Genomic DNA, 13,673 nt, shown 5'->3' with positions numbered 1-13,673 from the left:
CCTTACTTCTTTGTGGCTCCCAGTTGATCCATGCATTTATAAAGTTCTAAAGTCTTTCAAAGTTGTTTATCTCTCTAATGTTATCATTATATAAATTGTTCTAGTTCTGCTCTCTATATTCTACCTCAATTTGTAAACAACTTCCTAGTTCCCTCAAAAATCGTCCATTTCATGATTTCTTGTGGCACAGTAACATCCCACTGCATTCATATACTACAATTTGTTTTGTCATTTCCCAATAAGAGAACATGACCTTAGTTTCAAGTTTGGACTACCATGAAAAATGCTCCTAAAAATATTTTTGCACACATAGAATCTTTTTATCTTTCTTTGATCTTTCTGAGTATAAGGAAATAAGCATTCATTATGTTCTTACCATGTGCTAGGGACTATCCTAAGCACTTTACAAATATCTCAATTTATATGCATAACAACCTTGGCAGGTAGATGTTATTATTATCTTATTTTACAATTAAGGAAACGAAACAAGCCTCCATAAAGTGGCTTGCTCAGGGTCACAGCTTAGAAGTGTCTGAGGTCACATTTGAACTCAGGTCTTCTTACTCCATCCCTGGTGTTCTATCCGCTGTATTATCAAGCTATCTCCAGATCCAACTAAATCAAAGGTTATGCACATTCTGTTCACTTTCTGAGTATATTCTAAATCACTTTCCTGAGTGCTGTTGGACTAATTCACAGTTCTACCAACAGGATACTAGGATGTCCTTTTTCCTAAAGTCCTTCTAACAACTGCCATTTTCTTCTTTTGTCTTTTTTGCCAGTCTGATGGGACTAAGGTAGAACCTCAAAGTTGCTTTATTGTTCAATTCTCTAATCATTACTAATTTAAAGTATTTTTCACATGATTGTTGATAGCTTGGATTTCTTCCTTTTGAAACTTGCCTAATCATATACTTTAATTTATTGGAATTTATTTTATTTATTTATTTTTTGGAATTTATTAATTTTATAAATTTAGACCTTAGAAATGAGACCTTTGTCAGAAAAAACTTTCAGCAAAGATTTTTTTCCACCAGATATCTGTTTGCCTTCTAATTCCTACTAGATCAGATCCATTTGTGCAGTAACTCCCCCATTTTACAAATGAGAAAGTTGTGTCCCAGAGGTCGCAACATACTTAAGGTCAATAAGAAGCAGATCAGAATTTGAACCCAGACCCTTCAGTTCTAAATTAGTTCTTTTTCTAGGGCAGTATATGGATGGTAGGGATAAGGGAGAAGAGGATAGAGATATTTGACCTGGGACAGCTGGTGAGCTCATGGTTTGATCAGGATAGAAATCTTCACAAGGATGCAGACTAGGAGAAAAAAGGTACAAAAGTACCAGAAACCACTTGCCATTTCTTTGTCCCCAGTGAGATACATATAATTGATTTTAAAATTCAGATAAAATTAGCAAACATTTATTAACTTTCTACTATGCACAAGACAAAAATACATTAAAATAATAAAGGGGTATTTTAAAATAAATACAATCACAAAAGCTTGTTTTCCATTTTTAAAACTAATATTTAAAGAAAACCTTTTAGAAATATTTTTATGTGATATAATAACATTTGAATGTATATGCATATTTTAACTATAACCCTCAAAGAAACCTTCCCCAAAAATTTTAATTCCAAAGGGTCAGAAAAGATCTTTTAAAACATTATTTACAGTTGCAACACTCCTCCAGCTCCTCCCCCACCTATTGAGTAAAAGAGGAAAACAATAACCATTATACATATGAAGTCACACAAAAAAGTTTCACATTAGCCATGTTACAAAAAGGGGGGAAAGCTGGGGGAAAAGCTAGATAAAAAGTGAAAAATGAGTTCATCACTTCTTTGTGGAGAATTTTATTCTTTGAGAAATGTCATGGATCATTGTCTTGATCAGGGTAGCTAAGTCTTACAATTTGTTACTGTGCATAGTGTTCTGGTTCTGCCTAATTCTCTTTACATCAGTTCATATCAGCCTTTTCAGGTTTTTCTTAAATCATTCCCTTCATCATTTCTTATATACCACAATTTGTTTAGCCATTACCCACTTGATGGACAGCCCCTCCCCATAGTTTCCAATTCTTTGTCATCACAGAAAAGAACTGCTATACATATTTTTGTAAACATGCTCCCTTTTCCTTTCTCTTTGCTCTCTTTAGGGTACAGAACTAGATACTGATATTGCTGGGTCAAAGGGTATATACCATAGTATAGTCCTTTGGGCATAGTTCCAAATTGTTCTCTAGAACAATTGTCATTCTAGAGTTGTTCATAACTCCATCAAATATGAATTAGTGTTCCTACTTATCCATGTCTCCTCTAACCTTGTCATTTTTCTTTTGTGTCATCTTAGCCAATCTGATTGGAATGAAGTGATACTTTAGAGTTGTTTTAAATTTCATTTCTTTAATTATTAGTGATTTAGTGCATTTTTTCAAATTATTGACAGCTGTGATTTATTCTGAAAAAATGAATGTTCATAAATTTTATCTATTTATCAATTAGGTAAAGCTCTTCTTTTTATAAATTCAACTCTATTCTCTATAAATTTGAAAAATTAGATCTTTAACAGAGAAACTTGTTGGAAAATCCCCCCCAATTCTCTACTTTCCTTCTAATTTTGACTACATTGATTTTGATCTTGCAAACTCTTGGTGATTTAAAGTGATCAAAATTATTTAATTTTACCTTCAATGAACGCCCCCCCCCCCTTGTTTGGACATGAACTCTTTCTTGCCTTATCCATAGATCATTTGTTTATGATATTATCCTTTGTGTCTAAATTATATACTCATTTTGCATTTATATATGGTGTGAGATTTCTATGCCTAATTTTTGCTAGCCTGCTTTCCAGTTTTCCAGTGGTTTTTCTTGAATTGTAAATTCTTGTTCCAATAGCTTGAATTATTGGTCTTATCAAATAGTAGGTTATTATGGTCATTTATTTCTGCATATTGTATGCTTATATAGTCTATTGATTAACATTCTATTTCTTTGAGATCTAGTACAATTTAGACTGCCTTCTTTTACTTTATTTTTTTAAGTTTTTGCAAGGCAAATGGGGTTAAGTGGCTTGCCCAAGGCAATTAGGTAATTATTAAGTGTCTGAGGCTGGATTTGAACTCAGGTACTGCTGACTCCAGGGCTGCCCCTATTTTATTTTTCATTGATCCTTTAAGTTAATTTTATTATTTCTAATTCTATAAAATAATTCTTTGATACTTTGCTTGGTATGGCACTGAACAGGTAAATTAATTTAAATAATGTTGTCATTTTTATTATATTTGGTTGACCTACCAGGAGAAATTAATATTTCTCCAATTGTTTAGATCTGTTGTTATTTGTACCTCAGAAAGCCTTAAAACAACTGTTCAAGGAGAGTGGTGGTCAAGGTACATGGCTAGGAGAGATCATCCCAATTTACAACAATTTGGCAACAACTTTGTCAGGTGATTAATATAAAATATTAATTGTATATTTCTGATAAGTTTCTCTGAAGGTCACAGATAATTTCATTATTCAGCAATTTTTTTTTAAACGGGCCAACTATGTTCAATACAATCTGTTAGGTTCTGAAGATAAAAAGACAAATACAAAATAAGACTGGCCACTAGCTTATATCCTATTGGGAGTTGGCATCCTCTACAGAATGTATAGGCAAGTTAAAAAAACCTGTGAGAAGGTGAGGCTATTAGCAACAAAGGTGATCACAAGAGGATTCCCCATGGAAGAAAGCCTGAAATGAGCTTTGAAGTGAGCAAAGAGAGATTATTTTATAGACATAGAGTGCAACCAGTACAAGGAAATATTCTTTTCACCTCCTAATAGATGTGTGGCAGACTCAGGGTGTAGTCTGAGATAAACTTTTTGGACATGACCAAGGTAGGAATTTGTTTCACTTTTCTATGAATATTTGTTACAAGTGTTTTGTTTGTTGTTTGGGAGTGGGTAGGTGACAGAAATAGATTTTGGTTAATTAAAAAATAAAGGAAAATCAAAAATAGAATGTGAAGTTTGGGGAACAACAAATAAGGCAATTTGACTGAAATACTGAATATTTGAAGACTGATAATAATGGAAAAGCAGGTGGGAATCAAACTATGGAGAGCTTTAAATGTCTGAGGAGTTTACATTTCATCCTAGAAGGAATAGGGAATCACTAAAGATTTCTTAGCAAATACTTTTGGAAGACTAGTCTGTCAGCAATATTGAGAATGGATTCTAGAAGGGAGAAACTTGAAACAGAAAGGTAAATTAGAAGTTATTACAATAGGTGAGACAATAGACAATGAGAACCTGAATTACAGTAGTAGACATTTGAATGGAGAAAAGAGGATTGAAGCAAGAGATACTGTGGGAATAGAATCACAAAGACTTGATAGTTGATTGAATTTGTGGGTTAAGATTTGAGAGTTGCTATAAGGTCCTAATTATGAGTGACTAGCAAAATGTCAGAATCTTCAATAGAAACAGGACAATTTGGAGGAGAAGCAGAAAATGGATGCTACCAACAGAGTCATGCTGCTGATGTGAGTCTAGAAGTGTTGCCAGCTCTCTTCTCTTGTTCTCTCTTCTCTCCTTAAAACTCTCTTGTAGATTAAAATGGCACCCTCTAGTCCTGTTCTCATGTTAGCTTCTTCTCTCCCAGAGTATGGAAGAAAAATAATTTTTTGCAGTTTTTGTAAAGTTCTTTGAGAGGACAGTTAAACCAATACATGTACATATTATCTTCCTCATTAAAGTTTAGGTTCATTGAAGGTAAGAACTGTTTACACTTTTTATTTGTAGCTACGATATTGATATTTAGTACAGTAGTTGCTACATGGTAAGTAATTAATGGGGGTTGAGAAGCAAATATATTCTGAAAGAAGGATGATTTAAAACAAAAGGCATCAAGGAAACATAATATGATGGGGAAAAGCATTGGTTTGGGGCATGGGACTTGGGTTCAAATCCTGAATCTGCTACATATTTTCCTTTGAGAACAAATGACAAAATTCTCTGGACCTGGGGACAAGCTAGGTGGTATAGTGGATAGAGCACCAGCCCTGGAGTCAGGAGGACTGAGTTCAAATCTGGTCTCACGTGTTTAATAATTGCCTATGTTGATGCAGGGGAGATGAAGAAAATTGTCAATGTAGAAATTGGGTGGGGTTGACTACCACCTACCCTTGAGATGTAAATTGACTTGAAGTAGACAATTATGATTGTAACTGAAACAATTTGTAATCTTAAAGGCTGTTCAAATTGGATGGAGATCCCCATTACCATTTGCTTAATGTAAAATTTGCATCCTGATCTCCTTAGGCTTTACCTAATTCCTGGTCTAGTAAGAGAAAGGGAGTTCACCTTTTGCCCTCTGGATGAGAGGCAAGATATAAAAACCTGGATTGGACTAGAGCTCAGGGCCAGTCTTCTCTACCAACCTGTGGCCCTACCAATACTGCTTGGCTGTTCTTTTATCTCTCTATCTCTCTCTCTCCCTAGCCCTTCCTATGTCTTGTAACCTTTTTAATGCATTTTAGTTTTATTTCTACCCTTGCTTTCCTGAGTCTAAAGAAAGATTCCTCATAGACAGAACTGAACTCAAGTAACCAGCAGCTACATGAGTGGCGAGCCAGCCAGGAGACTCTGCCCAGACTGGGAAACTGGATCAAGCTCCATAGGTGGGAAACAACCCTCTTTTTTTTTAGATCCTAGATTTTTAGAAAAGTAGGGAAATTATTTTACCTACTGTTATTTCTCTTTTTGTGGAAAATGGGAAAAGGTTGAGTTTTGTGGGGAGTCGGCTAAGCTGATCCCATGTAGTGTTTCCACAGTAGCCCTGATGTGGGTCTGCCCTGTTTTCAGACTGACCAGAGAAAAGGCAGTTTTGAGGTGTGTTTGGTTTATTCCCCATTGTGGAGTGAGGGTTGTTAAGGCAGGACATTCAGCATTTGTCCAATTGACATACATATACATTGACAGAATTTTACCCCTTGAAAGGAATTAGATTTGACAAAAGCAAAACCTGAGCTCCTGGGAATTATCTTGGGTGGAACTTTTACTCTTTCTCTTTGAAATACTCTTTCTCATTCTCTGCCATCCCCATCCTCTGCAGAGGGTGGGGAAGGGAAAAGGGAAATCTTCCTTTTTTAGAACTTTGAATCTCAAACCTATGTCTCATGTGGAATGCATGCTTCACTGCAGGAAGGGTAAGAACCCCCCCCCCCAAAAAAAAACTTGCTTTGACCCCATTGTTTAAAATAAGGGACTCCCATGCCTTCTTCCTGGTTTGGGGAAGAGAGGGGAAAATGACCATGTTTTTCTTAGCTTGTTTGTCAATTCCAAGCCCCATTTAGCTGAGCTAAAGTCCTACCTTTGGGAGGGGGAAGGGAAATGAGCAGATTGAGAAGCCTTGTGGTCAGTTAGTTAAGAAAAAAAGGGGAAGATTTTTTCTGGGACTAGGAAATTCAGATATCTTTTAATCAAGCCTGTGCTAATAACTAATATCTCTGTACTAGCCTAGGTGGCTCAGTGGATAAAGCACCAGCCCTGGAGTCAGGAGTACCTAGGTTCAAATCATTAATAATTACCTAGCTGTGTGGCCTTGGGCAAGCCACTTAACCTCAATTGCCTTGCAAAAACCTTTAAAAAAAAAAAGAATGCATTCAATTTTAACTATTGGTTGGCTATTTCAAAATCTTAATGAATATTTTACATATACATATACATAATATGAGGTTCCTCAAGAAATTCTGGTTTCTAAAAGTTATTTTTTTGACTGGTCTTAATTGGTACATTCAAAAAATATATAATATAAATATAATGTAAATGTGTATACATGTGCATTTAAACATCAATGGGACATTTTCACATCTCTCTACTGGCCTGGTGATGTAGGAAAATGTTTCTATATTCTGAGATTGGGAGCAGGCCAGGGTATCTATCCAATCTCACCTTGGTAAATTTGAAATCTTCATACAAAAGAGTTGTTTCTGTTGTTTGTGCCTGTGTCTGTGTGTGTCATTCAGATCTGAAATAATTAGTTACCTGAGTTAAATATTATTCCTTTTAGTTTGGGTTTTGAATTTAATTGCTTGAAAGAGTCTAATTTTAAGGAATTAATGAAGTTGGGATCTGAGCTTATCTGCTACCATTTGAAAGTTTGTTAAGTGTGGGAAGTTTGAAATCATTTCAGCTGTGAGCTAAGTTTTTGTTAACCTAATATTGACTGAAGGCTGTATTCAATTTAAGTTAATGGAGACTATAAGGTTTAGTAAATATAGACTCCCTACCCTCAAGGGGCTTTGAAAAGAGGTCGGGAAGACCTTTGATAGGAAAAGGTCACCACCTTGCTTTTAAAGAAAAAAGAAACAGAGATAAATGAGAGTAATTTAGTCACCTTTGAAAGTTTTGTAACAAGTCTTGAGAAGGAAAATATAATTGGGATAAATTGTATGTCAAGAAATTTGGGAATATTGAATCATATATAAATATATCTACTGATTTCTTTTGGGAAAGAGAAATATTATGTCAAATTTTGTAAGCTGTTCTGTTTTGATGTTAAATCAATATTGATAATTGTAAACTTTCTCACAATGCCTTTTGTTGGTAAAGGAAGAAAGTTTGTAATAATCTTTGTCTCTTATCTATCATTACATATTTAAGAAAAGGAATAAAAATGTATATGTATTTATCAGTTATGTGATAGTCTCTTGTAACTTCAAAGAAATTATATTAATAGTGTTTGTTTCCTCTTATGAACATAACATGTAAGCTATTTGAATACTGTAATGTTAAAGCCTGGAATTAAGATGTGATTGTTTTGAAGGGGTGATAAGGGAATATCACAAATTATGACCCCCTTCTGGGATACATCTGTGGATTCATGCATAATATAATGGAAATATTATTTTGTAAAATTTAATAACTCATGTTGTTAATTGATTTGAATGCCTCATTGTTTTTACTATTGTAAAAACCTTAAAAAAGAATGCATTCAATTTTAACTTGGTTGGCTATTTCAAAATCTTAATGAATATTTTACATATATGTATACATAATATGAGGTTCCTCAAGAAATTCTGGTTTCTAAAAGTTATTTTTTTGACTGCTCTTAATTGGTACATTCAAAAAATATATAATGTAAATATGTGTGTACATGTGTATTTAAACATCAATGGGACATTTTCACATCTCTCTACCTAAGATGTTCTAATGGTTTTGAAGAATTCTGAAAGTAATTTGTATTCTGATGATAGCTAGTAGTTAAAAGTTTATATATAGAAATGTTTAACTATATATGTAAACGGGGACTAAACTGTGGTTATTTGCTTTGAGGGAAAAGCACCTATGTAACATGAGGAAGATAAAATAATGATGATCATTTGAGATTTCTCTGGTACTCTCTAGCCAATTGTTATATGAGAAGTATGGAGATGATGGGCAACCTCCTAGCCAGGAGATGTTTTAATTACTTTAAACATTTTTTAAAAAAAAAATAGGAATTAGGATTATTGTGTTTATACATCTCACAATCTGTTTATTGCATTTCATTTACAGCACTGTCCTTGGGTACATGAGCAACAATTGAATTTTGATTTTTTTTCTGGATTTCTTATATCAAATTACAGCCTGACACACTCTTGGTTTTCCTTAGTACTCAAGTCACTTGAAGCTCTGGTAATAGGTAATTGCTATATAACAACGTATTGATAATTGATCGGCCTGACATCAGGTATGATAAAATATAAAGACAATGTGCCAATGAAGCCATTTAACCCTATGGGGTTTGATGTTAAATGCTTCAGATGGAGTAAGTGACCTTTGAAAGAATGACCCTAGCCTCAACTGGGGTAGGATTCTCTTAAAAGTTCCCTCACCTGGCTCATTAAAAAATATTGTCTATTTGACTTCATAAGGGAACATGTCCTAGTGTACCTCTCTGCTCTGTAATAGCAAATTGCCATGATCATTCCAGGTGCATCATCATTAAGTATGAGAGTGAGCCAATGGATCAGGATAATGCCTATTGTTATAGCTTTTAACTGCTTTAAAATGAGATCCATTCTTCAACTGGAATTTTTGTTCATTCTAAACATGGGAAAGGCTAAAATAGAAAATTTTGTTGCAAATTATATTTGGATACATGCAGTTTTAAAATGCTTTTTCAATACATTTGTTATACTATTTTTAAGCTTTTGTTTACAACTTATGTGGCATCTATCAACAAATCTGTGTTATATTGGAACCCATGTTCTTATTAAAGGGTATTTTGATACTGGCTTAAGATTATAAAGTATAATTCTTGCCCCTTATAGACTTTCTATTTTTTCCTAATTATTGGACCCCTATTAAATAACCTTCTTTGTTACAATATCTCTGGTTTTTACTTGTTCAATTTTTTTCCTTGAGTTTTGTTTCTCTTAGCTGTATAGCTCCCAAGACCAGCCTCTGCAGGATGCCAATCAGCTGTGCCAGCCAATCATTCCCTGACCCTGCCTCAGTGAAATCCTCACTATAATACATTCATCTTCAAATAGACTCTGAAAGGCCCAGAAGAATCTGGTCCTGAATAATTTTGAGGGGGGGAATGATGCAGGGAGAGATGAAGAGAGCAATGTAGAAATTGGGTGGGGTTGACTGACTACCACCTACTCTTGAGATGTAAATTGACTTGAAGTAGACAATTATGATTGTAACAGAAATAATTTGTAATCTTAAAGGCTGTTCAAATTGGATGGAGATCTCCATTACCATTGATCCATTGTTTAATGTAAAATTTGCATCCTTGATCTCCTTAGTCTTTACCTAATTCCTGGTCCAGTAAGAGAAAGGGAGTGAACCTTTTGCCCTCTGGATGAGAGGCAAGATATAAAAACCTGGATTGGACTAGAGCTCAGGGCCAGTTTTCTTTACCAACCTGTGACCCCACCAATGCTGCTTGGCTGTTCTTTTAGCCCTCTGTCTCTCTCTCTCTCTCCCTATGTCTTGTAACCCTTTAAATAAATTTTAGTTTTATTTCCACCCTTGCTTTCCTGAGTCTGAATAATGATTCGTCATAGGCAGAACCAAACTCAAGTAACCAGCAGCTACAGTGTGACCTTGGGCAAGTCATTTAACCCATTGCCTTAATAAATAAAATTTTTAAAAACTCTCTGGGTCTATGTTTTCTCATTTGAAAGATCCATTATAGCCTAAAGTATGCAAATAAAGCATTCCTTAAAAACTCGGCATTCTAGATGCTGAAGACCATATGGACTATGGAAAGGAAAGTTTGGGGTGAACCACTTGGATAAGCAGCAGGGTAAATTATTTTTACCTCAACAAACAGCAATTCTGAATCACTAGGATAAGGGTGGGGTTAGGAAGTAGGCATCCTCTGACCATAGGAAAGGGAAGAAGCCAGTTAATCAGAAGTGTCCAAGGTCCTGTGATGACTCATCATAGAGTTGGTGTGAAAGTGATGGGTGAGTTAAATTAATTTAAAAATGGAAATGAAAATTGGCAAATTTTTCCTCTTTAACTTTAAGATTTTTTTTAATAGAAACAATCTACTTCACACTTAGACTGATTTAAATCAGAAAGCATCCTTACTTTCAGTTATGTGTGATCTTCATTTCATGTCATCAGTGGGGAACATATCCCCAAACTGCGGTTATGAATATTTGACAAGCCTTTTCTCCCAGATAACCCAACATCAGAAATTAAATCATGATACTTCAAGACTAACTCCATATAATTCATTAATTTATATTTAGAAAAAATTAATCTCCTGGTTACTGTAAATGCAGAAAAGAGTTCAGAGAGAGGCTGTTCTTTGTAACATTAATGCTGCTAGCCTTTGAAAAAAAATTCTGAGCTGAGATTTAGCAGCAATGTCACTGTGATTCTAGCATTCTAGTGCTCAAATTAGGTCTCCCAAAGTAACTTGCCTGAGATTTGATTTTAATTCTTGTGCAAATTCTTCTCTGTTGTATCAGAGAGTTTTTCCCCAGAACAATTACATTGTTGTTAATAGACCTGATTTCAAACTTTAAAGCACTATGCCTATGCAAGATAAAAATTTCCTCATTTCATTCCCTAGGGTGAAGCAGTTGTTGTGGTTTGTCCTTCAATCTCAAAGAAGATCATGACATCCGGGACATGTGAGTGTTCCTGACATATAAGTGAATTGGATTTAAATTAGGAAGGGATGCCTTGCCTTCTCCAGGGTCATCTGGGTCCAGTGTCCAGATATGGATCAGAATGACTGGAGATGGCTCTGGGAAACCTAGGCTTTTTAAAGCTAAGGTTTTCCAGATTACAGTTTGATAGAGGTAATACCCATTCAGTGATTAAGGTTATGTAAGAGAAAGATGAGACAAAGACGCCAAGAATGACCACTTTTGTTTTGTCTCCCCTCCCCCAAAAAAACTAAACCGGGGGTGGGCAGGGTGGGTGAAGCAGTGAGCTGTAGTAGAAAGAATGTTCTATTTGGAAATGAATCTTGGACTGGAATCCTGGCTTTCCTGTCATTCAGTCCTTTTTTTTTAGGCAAGTCTGACTTTCTGTGCCCTATTTCTTGGGTTTGAGGTTTCTTGGCAAAGATAAAAAACTGGTTTGTCATTCCCTTCAATAATTTTACTGATGAGAAACTGAGGTACAAGGTTAAAGTGATTTGTCTATTGTCTAAGTTCAGATTTGAACTCGGGAAGATGAATCTTCCTGACTTCAGGCTGACATTCTATCCCTTGCACCATCTAACTGCTCATCTAACTTGGGCAAATTGTTTGCTATCTTTGGGCCTCAGTTCCCTCATCCATAAAATTAAGGTGTTGAATTAGGAGATCTCCAAGGACCTGGCCAGTCCAAGTTCAGTAGTAGGAAGGGCATGTTAAACCCTAAGGTGGATAAAGCAATATCCATTCAATGTATTACTGCTAGTTATTATTGAGGAATATATGTAAGGTGGAAGAATTTAGTCTACGGTAAGCATGATACATAACAAACTTTCCCAAAGTGCATGTTCTCTGTCTTTTTAAAATTGTTTTATTTATTTAAGGAAATGGGATTAAGTGACTTGCCCATGGCCACAGAGCTAGGCAATTAATTATTAAGTGTCTGAGGCTAAATTTGAACTCAGGTCCTCCTGACTCCAGGGCTGGTACCCTATCCACTGTGCCACCTAGCTGCCCGCATGCTTTCTCTAGAAGTAAGAAATTATTACAATGAATGAACAAGTAATTTTTATTTGTTTCTTGTACAATGTGGTTTGGTTTTATCTCTTCAATGCTCAGACCAAGTGTGACCTCCTTTGATACCTTTCCTTATTTCCCCAGTTTTTAGTCTCTCTTCCCTAACAATCACAATGCATCTCTTTGTATACAGAATATCCCAAAAGTCTTTAAACTATTAAAACTTAAAACTACATTAATACTTTTTAAACACTTTGGACAAGTTGCATTTATTTAATCTCTGAGTAGTTGTCTCTCCCTTTACTAGGATTAAGAATACCTTTATTATGTATCTCATGGATCCCTTTGGTGGTCTGGTAATCAGAATAATGTTTCAAAAGCATGTAACACCTTTTGGCTCCAGCTCTTGGTGGTGAAGGTGCAACTTCTTTCGGTTGTCCCCAATCCACCGGCAGCCACCCCTGCAGCATAGAGACGGAGCCTCCATCTTCTTCACCTCCATGCCTCCCAAGTTTGATCCTAATGAAATCAAAGTCGTGTTGTTAAGGTGCACTGGTAGTGAAGTTGGTGCCACATCAGCTCTGACCCCCAAAATTGGTCCCTTGGGTTTGTCTCCAAAAAAGGTTGGTGATGACATTGCCTAGGCAACTGGTGACTGGAAAGGGCTTTAGGATTATGGTGAAATTTCACATTCAGAACAGACAGGCCCAGATTGGGGTGGTGCCTTCTGCCTCAGCCTTGATAATCAAAGCTCTAAAGGAACCTCCTTGAGACAGAAAGAAGCAGAAAAATATTAAACACAGTGAAAACATCACTTTCTGGGGGTTTTTTTGTTGTTTTTTAGTTTTTTGCAAGGCAAATGGGGTTAAGTGGCTTGCCCAAGGCCACACAGCTAGGTAATTATTAAGCATCTAAGACCAGATTTGAACCCAGGTACTCCTGACTCCAAGGCTAGTGCTTTATCACTATGCCACCTAGCTACCCTGAAACATCACTTTCAATGAGATTGTCAACATTGCTCGAGACAGATGAGGCACCGATCCTTGGCAAGAGAACTCTCTGGAACTATTAAAGAGATCCTTGAAACAGTCCAGTCTGGGCTGCAACATTGATGGCCAATGTTCTCATGATGTCATTGATGACATCAATAGTGGAGCTGTGTAATGCCTGGCATTATGAAGATTCATCACTTCAAAGCCAGAAATTATGGAGGGTGTGACATCTGATTAGTGGATACAGTTTGGGCAACTGGCCTGGATTTGAGTTCCTTGGATAATTCATTGATTTATTATATACTCCTGGAGGCAATCTGTGTTGTCATTTTGATGTGTGATTTTTACATTGAATCATGGGAGTTACAACTGATTTCACACACTGATTTAAAAGTGAAATACATAAAGTTCAAAATCTAAAAAAAAAGCATATAACAAAATACAAAGGAGTACAAAGGAAACCAAAAATATTGAAAAATAGTTGTCTAAAACTAAAGGTACAACAAAAGAAAAAGTTTACAA

The 13,673-nt window shown here is 35.6% G+C and overlaps 1 pseudogene; it reads left to right on the top strand.

The window, feature by feature from the left end:
* Window positions 1-12,659: 12,659 nt before the first annotated feature.
* Window positions 12,660-13,323, top strand: LOC141502127 (large ribosomal subunit protein uL11-like; annotated as a pseudogene).
* The last annotated feature ends 350 nt before the right edge of the window (window positions 13,324-13,673 follow it).

This window comes from Macrotis lagotis, chromosome X, assembly GCF_037893015.1.
Source record: "Macrotis lagotis isolate mMagLag1 chromosome X, bilby.v1.9.chrom.fasta, whole genome shotgun sequence".
In the NCBI taxonomy this organism is placed as follows: domain Eukaryota; kingdom Metazoa; phylum Chordata; class Mammalia; order Peramelemorphia; family Peramelidae; genus Macrotis; species Macrotis lagotis.
The sequence above is the reverse complement of the archived record's forward strand: the minus strand, read 5'-3'. Positions and strand labels throughout refer to the sequence as shown.